The sequence below is a fragment of the Saccopteryx bilineata genome, chromosome 2 (assembly GCF_036850765.1).
Source record: "Saccopteryx bilineata isolate mSacBil1 chromosome 2, mSacBil1_pri_phased_curated, whole genome shotgun sequence".
NCBI classification, from domain to species: domain Eukaryota; kingdom Metazoa; phylum Chordata; class Mammalia; order Chiroptera; family Emballonuridae; genus Saccopteryx; species Saccopteryx bilineata.
In genome coordinates this window covers 24,423,669-24,436,120 of record NC_089491.1, presented here as the reverse complement: position 1 = coordinate 24,436,120, position 12,452 = coordinate 24,423,669, and positions in this window count along the sequence as shown.

Here is a 12,452-nt window from a genome sequence, read left to right as displayed (position 1 = left end):
TTTAGTGCCCAAGGCTGGCATGCTCAGACAAACCAGGTCATCCTCAGCACTCGGGAGCATGCTCAAACCAATAAAGCCACTGGCTGCAGAAGGGGAAGAGGGAGAGAAGGAAGAGGAAAAGGGGAGAGGGAGGGGGAGAGAAGCAGATGGTCACTTCTCTTATGTGCCCTGACCAGGAATTAAACCTGGGGTGTCCATATTCTGAGCTGATGCTCTATCCACTGAGCAACAGGCCAGAGCCTGTGACTTTCTAAATAAACTTTCTCCTTTGGTTTAAGTTCCTTGGCTCTGAATTATTTCTTTGCTGAACTCAAGTACTAAGGTTGCTGAACGGAGGTCTAGTAACATTCTAGTGCTATTTCTCCACTAACAGTACCATGCTACTTCTGCTTTAAAAATGTGCTTTTCCCCCCTTGTGTTTCACGCTAACATCAATGCTAATGGCCAGATCCAAACTTTTGTAGTGGCTGTTGACATTTGTATAATCAGGGTTCATAGTTGTAAGCAACCAAGCTTACATTATATAATTTATTCTCACATTTTGCTGCCACCAGAAACTGATTGCTATTGGGTCAGGATTGTCAGATAAAATACAGGATGTCTACTTAATTTTAAAGTATTAGCAAACAATGAATATATATATTTAGTATAAGTATATCCCATGAAATATTTGGGACATACTTATACTAAAAAATTACTAAAAAAATATTTGTTTTTATACTTGAAATTTGCATTGAACTGGGTCTTTTGTTTTTTCATTTGCTAAATCTGGCAACCCTGCATTGAATGTAGCATTGCCATGCCGTTGTGTCCCTGGAGAACAAGCTACCACCTGCCACCCAATGGACTTTCTGGGAGCTTCCTGGCTTTCCTGCATCATGGGTTCTGAAAAGAACCTGACTGAGACAGTTATGTGTGATTGGTGGGCATGTGACTTATGGCCATACCAGAAGAATTCAGCCCTCTAGGGAAGAGATGCAAGAGGGAAAAATCACTGGTGTCGTTCCTAGAGGGACCTGGTTTTCGTCTTTTCTGAGGCTTGACTCCCCACCCCCACCCGTGGCTTTGACTGAATTTCTCGTGCATGTTGCCAAAACCTTAGCTGATGTTCTCCACCCAACAATCTCCTCAAACACAACCAAGCCTTTATTTAGGAGTTGTATTTTAAATATTTAGTGGGCATGTGTGACTATAAGCCTGATATAAACCTGTGCATAATTTCTATCATGTGCCTAAGTTATTCTATCAATTACTAATCAAAATTTTACAGGGAACTCAAGTATTGAAAATTAAGGTGTTTTTTTTTAAGATTAAAAACTCACTTAATAGAGCACTTATTGTGTCCAAAACATTGTTTATCAGTTTAATAAGCATTATAATATAGTGATGTAAATACTATCATTATCCCCATTTTACAGATTTTGAAGCAGGAACACAGGGAAATTAAGTAATATACTCAAGGTTACACAGCTAATAAACCGTGAACTTGAGATTCAAACCATGACAGTCTTGATTTCAGTTTGTGCTCTTATCCACTATGTAAAATCTGACATCATCAGAATACTGAGACTCAAACTACAAAATCAACTTCTAATGACTAAAATTAGTTATATGCAAAAGCATCTCAGCAATATAACGTTTCCCAGTCCAGAAACAAGCAAAATAAACAGAGCTGGCTGAAGTTTCTGGGTTCCAAATTTCAACTTTGAGCCCAGGGAAAACTGCTGGGTTTTCCAAGGACAGACAGCCCCCTTTAATTAGTTAGCAAACATGAACTAAGTCCAAACACCTGCTACTGTTTTTCTTTCACCGTTGCCAGGTGTTCCATGAGTACTTGGATCAATAAGTAATTACCATGGAAGCTAAATGAAATAATTAATTATATTGACTTTAACTTATTACATTTATGTCTATTAAAATGCCCCCAGAAGACTGGGATGGTTTAAAGGCTGCCACAGAGAAGGAGAGACTGGAGGACCAAAAGCTGTTCTTACAGTTGACTCAGCCAGGAGTCACATCTCCTCCACAGTGAGAATGCTCTCATCTCACCATTATTAACTCTAGTAAATAGCTATGGAGTTATTCACCCATTCAGTCAACAAAATGCATGGAGGACCTGTGAAGAGCCAGGCCCTGTCCTGGGGACTGGGGTTACGGCAGTGAACAAGCAGATGACAATCTTTGCCTTCAAGGTGCTGCTGTTCCACTGGGGCGTGGTGATTCCACAGCCTCCTCACCATGGGAAAAGACTGACATTTTTCTAGCTCCCTATTGTTTTCATGACTCGAATGAATGAAAGAATGGATGAACGTGCTGAGTCTGTGCACTTGTGCCGTGTAAGCTGGCCTGGTCTTGCCAGAGATGCCCAAGGGAAGGACACTTGGGCTGAAGAACGCTTAGCAGTGGCAATAGTATCTGCTGGGAGATGATGATAATTTGTTATTATGCGCCAGGGTTTCACGTGAATAAACCATGCACGTATATTCTAACACAATTCTCACAACTGCCCGAGATCAGAAAGCAGTAGCACTGTACCTCCCTAGCCTGCTGCCTAGAACTTCTTCCCCAAAGGAGCACCCTTCCCCTCACCCCTTGGATGTCAGCTTCTTGCCTGAGGGCTACAAAAGACTAGTTCAAAAATGGAAAACCAAAAGTCAACGGATTCTTCTCAAAATACCCAACAGCCTATTATTTCAGAGGAGTTCATTCCAGGGGGAAAACGGGTCAAGATCGTAAAAACAACTCACATGGATCCTACTGGTAAAATAAAAACTGGATGTGTACATCCAGGGAGTGACAGTCGGCGGATGGGTGTGGGCGTTATCTCGGTGGCAAAGAGCTCTGCCCGGTGAATGCGTCCTCCTGGTGAACTGTGTCTGACCAGCCGTGGGAGGCTCCCTCCCATCTAGACTTCCCTGCAGGTGTCATAGGTGATAACTGATAAGGAAAGCCCAGGAGCAGCTGCTCTTCGGGATGTGAAAGGAGGAACTAGCGGTCAAGGTGATGTTGCTAAACATTCTCCAGCTGTGTGTGTGGGTCCAGGGTTGTCAGACTGGATCCACATACATCGTGACAGTACCTATTAAAGGAGAAGAGCCTGAACATGTCAGACCTAAACGAAAGCCAGGGGATGGAGAATTGGTGAAAGACGTTTCTTTACTCAAGTATTACCTGCTGCGGAGACCTGATGCTCCGGTGGCTGAAGACCATCGGACAGTGGATGCTGGAGTTTATCCGGTGCTCTGGTGCCGAGACATACAAACACAAAGCTATTTTAAATGCCCTTTCTGATATTTTAAGGCCAAAGACCAACGGTCATATGCTTTTGCAAACAAGTCCACTAGACTTCCTTTACTAAGACTCTGTATTCAGCTTAGTTTACTGTAGATTTGAAACGGGCTGTTTCGTAAAATAAAAGCAACACAGCTTGCCATCAGTTGATCAATAAAATTTGCCCACACACTTATTTTGACTCAAGTTCTCTGAAATGGAGGGGTGTCTTCCAAGCCACGGCCTCCCTAACGTGCTGTCAGCAGGGCGACAGTGGTGATGGGGACATTGCCTACAATACCACTTTGGGGCACGGTATTGAACACAATATCATGTTTCAGCATTTCAGCTGAATTACTAGCATGGCTGATACAGCATGCATTGTTATTTGTTCTGTATAACGTCTTCCTGGTTTTTGTGTGAAACCTTCCGTTGGCACCTGCCAGTAGGATCATCTTGCAGAATGGATACCAGTGGCATGGAAGAAAGTGCCCCAGATAGGGCTGGGGGCAGCTGAGGCATGTGTGTGTGCTTCTTTCAGAAATGCTGCTTGGCAAACCCAACTGTTGGAACAGAGGACAGTTTTCAATGACAAAAAGTACCTGTGATAAGAAAACATGGGGTTCTAGCTAATCGTAGCTTTATTTTTTCCTTAATGGTACATGTGTGTCTTAAAATTGAGGGCATCTTGGCCCTGGCCGGTTGGCTCAGTGGTAGAGCGTCGGCCTGGCGTGCAGAAGTCCTGGGTTCGATTCCCGGCCAGGGCACACAGGAGAAGTGCCCATCTCCTTCTCCACCTCTCCCTCTCTCCTTCCTCTCTGTCTCTCTCTTCCCCTCCCGCAGCCAAGGCTCCATTGGAGCAAAGATGGCCCGGGCGCTGGGGCTGGCTCCTTGGCCTCTGCCCCAGGCGCTAAAGTGGCTCTGGTCGCGGCAGAGCGACGCCCCGGAGGGGCAGAGCATTGCCCCCTGGTGGGCAGAGCGTTGCCCCCTGGTGGGCGTGCCGGATGGATCCTGGTCGGGCGCATGCGGGAGTCTGTCTGACTGTCTCTCCCCGTTTCTAGCTTCAGAAAAATACCAAAAAAAAAAAAAATGAGGGCATCTTGGAAGCAATAAAATACAGAATTATCATGCTCATTTCACACACGAGGCAGCAGAGACACAATAATGTAAATTAACTTGCCCCAAACCTCACAGATAGCAAGTGCAGAGCCAGGATTTCATGCTGGCTGATTTAGAGTCTAAATACTAAGTTAACTGTTGTACTATACTCTTCCTCAGCATTCATGCAGCTGGTCAAGGAAGGTTATTGTAGCCTGATTTACTCAATTAGTCAACAAACTGATTCATTGCATGCCTACTACATGCCAGATATTGGCACATATTGGGGATAGGTCCAATGGTGAGCAAACACTTGGAGCTACTTTCCAGGAGCAAATAGCTTACTAAGGGAACAGGTCATAATGGCACAACAGGAATAAATGTGAAGTTGCACCTGTGCAGTAACAGGTCAATGCAGTGCTATTAAAACGTAAAATGAAGGGCCCTTTGAGAATCTGAGAAATCAGAGAAGGCTTCCTGAAAGAAGAGTCCTTTAAGTTAAAGGTAAAGAGGCAAAGAGGGTGGAAGGAGGAGCATTCAAGAAAGAGAAATCGGCATCTAAAAAAGGTGTCATGGTGGGAAAGAGGTTAGTGCTTTCTCTAACTGGAAAGAAGCCAGAGTGGCTGTGGGGGGTGGGGGGCTGGAGTATTATAAAATGAAGGTAGAAAGGAAGTCGGGGTGAGATAACTCACGGCTCTTTATCCAGGTTAAGGATCTAAGTCTTCATCCTGAAAGCACTGAGGCTCCCTAAAAGTTTCTTTGTCTCATTTGTTGTTTCTTAGCTCTATTTCTATTTCAGTAAATCTGAAACTGTCCCAAAGACCGATTCACTCTCTGTGGACAGGAATAATTTTTCTGAAAGCCCTTGACAAGCAGCTATACATGTATGAGGTACGCTGACTTCCCCTGCTATTCAAGACAGTTCTCTTTGCTTACTCTGGCACAGAAATTTGTTTCTTACAGTTCTAGAGGCTGGAAGTCTAAGACCAGGGTGCAGGCATGGCCGGGTGGGGGTCCTCTTCTAGGTTGCAGATTTCTCGTATTCTCACATGGCAGAAGGGGTCAGGGAGCTCTGTGGGGTTTCTTTTTATAAAAGCAGCAATCCCTTTTAAGAGCTCACCCTCAGAACCTACTATCCTTCCAAAGACCCTTGATTCCATTACCTTTGGGGGTTAGGATTTCAACATATGACTTTTAAGGGGTACACAAACATTCATACCATAGCAATGGTTGTCCAGATTTGTAAATTATTATGTATAAAAATACAGTTAAAACAAAGTTTATTTGCCTATATGTAAACATTTGGCATAGAGAGATGTATTGTATGTAAGGTAGTGAAATCATATATATTACACATACCATATATAATTAACTCAAGGATACATTTTTTTTTCACTGAAATTAGGATATATCTTACAACAGAAGGTTTGTCACATACTGTCAGCATCTTTTCTTTCTTTCTTTCTTTCTTTCTTTCTTTCTTTCTTTCTTTTTTTTTTTTTTTTTTTTTGCATTTTTCTGAAGCTGGAAACAGGGAGAGACAGTCAGACAGACTCCCGCATGCGCCCGACCGGGATCCACCCGGCACACCCACCATGGGGCGACGCTCTGCCCACAGGGGGTGATGCTCTGCCCATCCTGGGTGTCGCCATGTTGCGACCAGAGCCACTCTAGCGCCTGGGGCAGAGGCCACAGAGCCATCCCCAGCGCCCGGGCCATCTTTGCTCCAATGGAGCCTTGGCTGCGGGAGGGGAAGAGAGAGACAGAGAGGAAGGCGCGGCGGAGGGGTGGAGAAGCAAATGGGCACTTCTCCTGTGTGCCCTGGCCGGGAATCGAACCCAGGTCCTCCGCATGCTAGGCCGACGCTCTACCGCTGAGCCAACTGGCCAGGGCCTTTTCTTTCTTGGTGATACATAAAATTATAACATTACAGTTGGTAGTGTCTCAGATTCAAGTATTCAAGTCAAGTTCCTAGTAGAGCCTAAAACAGATATTGGGTTTATATAATTTATTGAAGGGTGTTCTTTAAAATTGCTTATAAGAGGAGTGAAACGGGAAAGGGAAAGGGACAGAGCCAGGCAGGGTCTTAGGTCAAGGCTAGCCTCTGGCTGGTCCACAGGAATTAGATCCAAAGCATGAATTCCATCCCAGTTTTACCCCCTTGAGGCAAGGGGCCTTTTGTGACCCCATTAGTCAGTCACTGACTATGGGCTTCCTTTAGTGGGGGTCATAACCTGTCAGCTAAGTACCCTTAGCTGCAGGAGCAGTAGGGGGGTGGTAGCTAGGAGCATGATTAGACAACAGGTCACCATGATTAGGGGTTGGGGGCCTCCTCTTGCTCTAGGGCAGTGATTTTCAACCTTTTCCAGCTTAGAGCACACATAAACTAATTACTAAACTTCTGCGGCACACCAAAACTAGATTTTTTTTCCCACCTGACAAAGAAATAGGTATAATTTTGATTCGTTCACACTGGGCAGCTATTGTTGTATTGGCTGTTGTAATTTTTTTTTTTTTAATTGGAGGGAAGAGAGGTCAGTGCCCCTGATGAAACAGTCAGGTACTGCATGTTTTAAAAATTCCTGCAGCACACTGGTTGAAAATCACTGGTTTAGAGGATCTGGGGGGCATTGTAGTAACCACTACAGAATCCTGATCAGCTTCGCAGTTCATTGTGCCACCAAGTGAAAACCAGCTTCTCCCAAGAAGAATGCGCATTCCCCTATTATGGTGTGATTCACAATGTCCTCAGTAATACCCTTAGAGTAGACTCAGTCACCTACTGTCTTAGAACTGTTTCTTCCAGGTCTCCAGAGGATAGGGCCATCAGATGCTGTGGGAAGCCGCATAGACTACAGGCACAGAGCTATTCTGATTTGCATAAGGCAGATGTGACTCCCGAAGGAATCTGCAGTCTCGTAAAGTGTGTGTGTTTGTGTGTGTGTGAGTGTAGAGGGGTATCCCAGAGGGAACCATAAAATAAGTGAAGTATACCTTCTCTGTCCCCTGCCCCACCTTTCTAGAATCTTCTCTCCACTCCTAGCATCCCTTCTCTCCACCCACATCACCACCACCCTTCCTCCACCTGTTCTCTGACTTTGGACTGTTTTCAGGATGTTTCTTTCTTGCTCTCTCCTCCCTTCCCCAGGAACGTATCTTAAAAAAAAGAGTGTTAGGGACTCTATGTGTTATCATCTGAGCATACTTGCATTTTAAAGACCACTTGGGAGAGGATACTGTTTACCAGAAAGAAATGAGTAACTTAAGGTGTCTGCAATCCAAATCATTCAACATGCACATGCTCCTAATGAAACTATAAACACAGGGTGACTGAATGAGGAAACAGCAGAGGAAAGTTTGGAAGATCTCATTCTGCTCTTTCTTGTTGGCATACTGGTCCTCCCCACGCTGTTAGCCTTCCCTAATTCTTCCTCTCCCTTCCTCCTTCTTGGCTTCCTCTGCATAAAGAGTGGAAGGATAGATGGCATTTCCAGGCCCAACTGAGGGCATAAACAAGGATGGAAGAGTTGTGATATATTATTTTTCCCCATTGCAGTGACAACAGCAGTAACAATGATGGCACAACCAGCAATTACTGAATGCTTTCTAACCTCTTGGTCCCCAAGCCTTGTAAAAGAACTTTCTGGTTAACAAGAGCTAAACTCCAATCTTTGGTTCCCTTTTTAACCTAGATTATCTTGAATACCCATTTGAGTTAACTTAGAAATGAATGCTAAAATAAGGAAAAATATTTGATTAATGTAGTCTTTCATAGACTTAGACTTCGCACTGCAGAGACTGGCTCAATTTAAAGAGATGCAGAGACCAAACAGAGAGATGGGATCCTGTGGATACAGAGCTGAAGAGAGTTTAGAGATCACACGATTCCAACTTTCTCATGGTACAGGGGAGAAAATTACATCCCAGCTAAAGTAAATTGTCCAAAGCCACAGAGTCCTAGAAAAAGATTTAGGCAGGCGAGGGTGACATATTTACAAAGGCAATTTGCCAATGAAGAATTTTCTAGATTTAAGTCACATTTTAATATGAAATCACAAGTTTGTGGGGTTTGTTTTTGTTTTTTGTTTGTTTGGGTTTTTTTGTGGCAGAGACAGAGAGAGTCAGAGAGTGGAACAGATAGGAACAGACAGACAGGAAGGGAGAGAGATGAGAAACATCAATTCTTTGTTATGGCTCCTTAGTTGTTCATTGATTGATTTCTCATATGTGCCTTGACCGGGGGGCTACAGCAAACTGAGTGACCCCTTGCTTAAGCCAGCGACCTTGGGCTTAAGCTGGTGAGCCTTGCTCAAACCAGATGAGCCCGCGCTCAAACTGGAGACCTCGGGGTCTCGAACCTGGGTCCTCTGCGTCTCAGTCTGACTCTCTATCCACTGTGCCACCGACTGGTTGGGCTGAAATCACAAGTTTAATGACAACTACAGTTAAACTAGGAATGAACGATGACAAAGACAGGAGAATGGAGTTGCTATGCTTCGTCTTCATTCTGAACTCTTTTCTTGAGCAGCTGGTGAGAAGGGCCATCACCATGTCACTGAGGTGTGTTCTCAGTGGTGTGTGCCCGTGATTAGGGCACATGTGCAATAGAACACCTGATGGAAAATGTGGGAAGAATAGTATTTTTTTCCATCAAAACCTTTCTTTACTATTTTAAGAAGTGACTATGTCTTTAGTTTTCAAGTGTTTCTCATTGCCCAAATGAAGTCTATCAATGATTTATGAAAGACAGTATGCAGATCACCAGTTGCTTACAAAGGTTAATTTCTGGTCCTACCTTACCCTACTGTGGTTGAATATTGTCAGCTTTATGAAAGGCAATAAAACACTGAATATTCAGTATACTTCCGTCTCTTTGGATGTCTAGAGGATGAATATGCTTAATTGCACATTATACGAGAGGCTGTTGGAGGGCACAAAAGAATGATAAATAAATAAATAGTGAATGAATGATTGAAGCAGTTCATGTATTCGAAGAGACTATAATTTGTCTGGCACACCAGATATGAAAGCATAATCATCCTCATTACCATCGTTGTTCCTAACTTTGAAGACTTGCTGTGGACAGGTACCATACAAAAGACTTCATGGGCATTATTCCATTTAATATTCACATCAACCTTTGGGAAGTAGCCATTATAACATGGCTTACAGATGAGAAGTCTGAGTCCCAGTGAGGCCTCCCTCCTGGCAGCAGCTGAGTCATGACTGTAAACCCAGGTCTCTCTGACTTTTCAGATTGTGATTCTCCATCGTGGCATTTTCCCTTCCTAGGAAAGCGCTAAAGGAAAACATGGTGACTAATAGTCAACCTGATTCATCAGGACAGAACTGGCTCCGACATGGAGTAGATCTGTTCTCAGCCGCTGATGCGGTTAATTCTGCCTGCTTTTGGCTTCGGTATGCTAAGTTCTCACCCTCCTATGTGGTGCGTGTGGAAGCTGACTGTAGACAGTAAAGTTTATAGAAGTCATGCAATGTGTGACTTGTTATTATGTGCGTTAAAGACAAGATAGAGAGTAATGTAGACACCTTTGCTCCTTCCTACAGGTTTACCGCATAGATTATGAATGTACTAAATTTGAGCACATTATCTTTCCCCCTTCCAAACCTGCATTTCTAGGTAGAAATAGGCATCTATTCCTGTTATTAGTTGAAATCCTAGGGTTTCCTGGGTGAGTTATGAATGGCAGTCACTCAATAGTTACCAAGACTCTACTAAGGGTCTGGTAACATCCTCAGTACTGCACAGACAAGGAAAGAAAGCCACAGCTTTTATCCTTAGGAAGCTGACTCCCATTGGAGACAGACACAGGGTAGCCAAACTTTGCAAATAAAAAATAGAGGACACCCACTTAATATTGCATGAGACATACTTACACTAAAACATGATCCTTTATCTGACATTCACATTTAACTGGGTGCCATGTATTTTATCTGGTGACCTTCGACTGACATAAAAATCCACCACATCCTACACAAAGGTGGCGTCTCTGCTGGATGTGCACACACAGCTCCCTAGACACACAAGAGGAGGAATGTTTTCCCTGGGATAGCCAAGGGAGGCTTCCCATGACTAGTTGGTCTGACTTGAAGGAATGATACATTTGCTGAGTGATCTTGAATAAGATTTGACAGGTAGAGATGGAGGTGTATGGAAATTCCAGCGATAGGGAACAGCACAGGTTTGAGATATTGCCTGGTGCGCATGGGCAATGGGAGAAAGGCAAGAATAAACACAGGGGTCAGATAATAAAGGGCTTTTGTGGAAAGGTGAATGAGTCAACAACAGCATTCTTCCACCAATAGAAAAACATCCGATCTATACCCTTCCTTCTTATTTTTTTTATATAATCAAACTCTGGCTAAATTGTGTTTCACACAATGTGGGCCATGGACCAATATTACTGTGAGAGGTAATTTCAGGTAATAATTCTGATGATTGGGAGTAGTAACATGGGGAATGTAGCACTAAATAACTTTGACTCGTGCAGCAGGAAAGTTAACTTTTTTTCTTTCAATTAAAAATGCTATTTTATTTTTTATGTGGACACTTTTAAAAGTTGATAGACTTCTAGAGCAGTTTTAGATTTAGAAGACTTGAGCAGAAAGTTAGAGAGTTCTCATAAACCCCTTTTGGTCCCTTTTCTAGTCTCTTTCAATGCTGGTTACTTAAGAAGAGAGTCTTAGTTTGGTTTATTCTAGCTTTAAAACCTCTGTAGTACTTCATCCTATGGGGGGTGGGTGGAGAGAGACAGAGAGAGAGAAAAAAAATTAGGAGGAGGAGAAGGTGAGAGGGTAAGAGAAGGAAGAGGAGGAAAAAGAAAAGAGGGGAGAAGAGGGGGGGAGGAGGAGGGAGCGAAGGACAGAGGCGAGAGAGCATTCAACCTGTGAGTCTTTGACCAGCCACATTCCAAGTTAGACTAGACAACAAATACCATTTCATTTTTTACTGGTGTCATGCAGACTTTCAGGAACTCTCCTGAAAGAACAAAATATGTCAGCAAAGGTAATTTCTCTGAAATCCATTTCCTGAATCAGAGCACAACAACCTGAGTATAACACCCAAAAAGGTTGATGCAGAAAGTAGATTTTTGTTGTTTTGAGAGAGTTTTTCATATTAGCTCGTCATTCCTCTAGTCTCCTCTAGCACACCTGGGCTCACATTTCGGCTCAGTCATTTCCTAGCTGTGTGACCTTGGGCAAGGCACTTCACCTCTCTGGACTTGCGTGCTTATAAAATGAGAACAGTTTTATCACAGGGTCGCTTAACATATAAATAATACGGTGTGTGGAATTCTTGAGCCTCATTATTTGTCAAGACCTGCATCGGTATGTCACTGTGGATTCAACTCCAATGCAGGGCTCCGTACTGCGTTTAGTTGTCATGTCTCCTTGCTCTTCTCTGGTCTGTGCATTGGGCTGGATACCAGGGAATTAGAAGAACATGCTCGTCTATGGCCATAGCACCCTGAACGCTCCCGATCTTGTCTGATCTCGGTAGAAGAACATGCTCTCATCCTCTGGGAGTGACCCACGAGGACTGGGAGGTAAAGAACATCTACCTAAAACAAGAAATGATGATTCAGACAGAAAGCAGAAGCAGAGGACAGAAATACCCAGAAATATTCTGGTGCCCAGGAGCCTTCTAACTTTTTTTTTCTAACCTTGTGTGATAAGGCTGGCCACATCTCTGTTTTGGATTTTATCAAGCAAATTTTATTTTAAGTGACTATAACAGTGCTTGGGACAGAGTAGGTGCTCAATAAATATTTGTTGAATGATTTGTAGGTGTTGCTTTTTGCTCAAGCTGGCATGTGTTGGTTCTTTACTCTTTATTCCAAGGGGTTCTAACAGAGCACGTGGAGCCTGTGCTTCATCAGAATCAGAGTGATTACTGGCTCTCTAGGACAGGGGTCCCCAAACTTTTTACACAGGGGGCCAGTTCACTGTCCCTCAGACCGTTGGAGTGCCCGACTATAAAGAAAAAACTATGAACAAATCCCTATGCACACTGCACATATCTTATTCTAAAGTAAAAAAACAAAACGGGAACAAATACGATA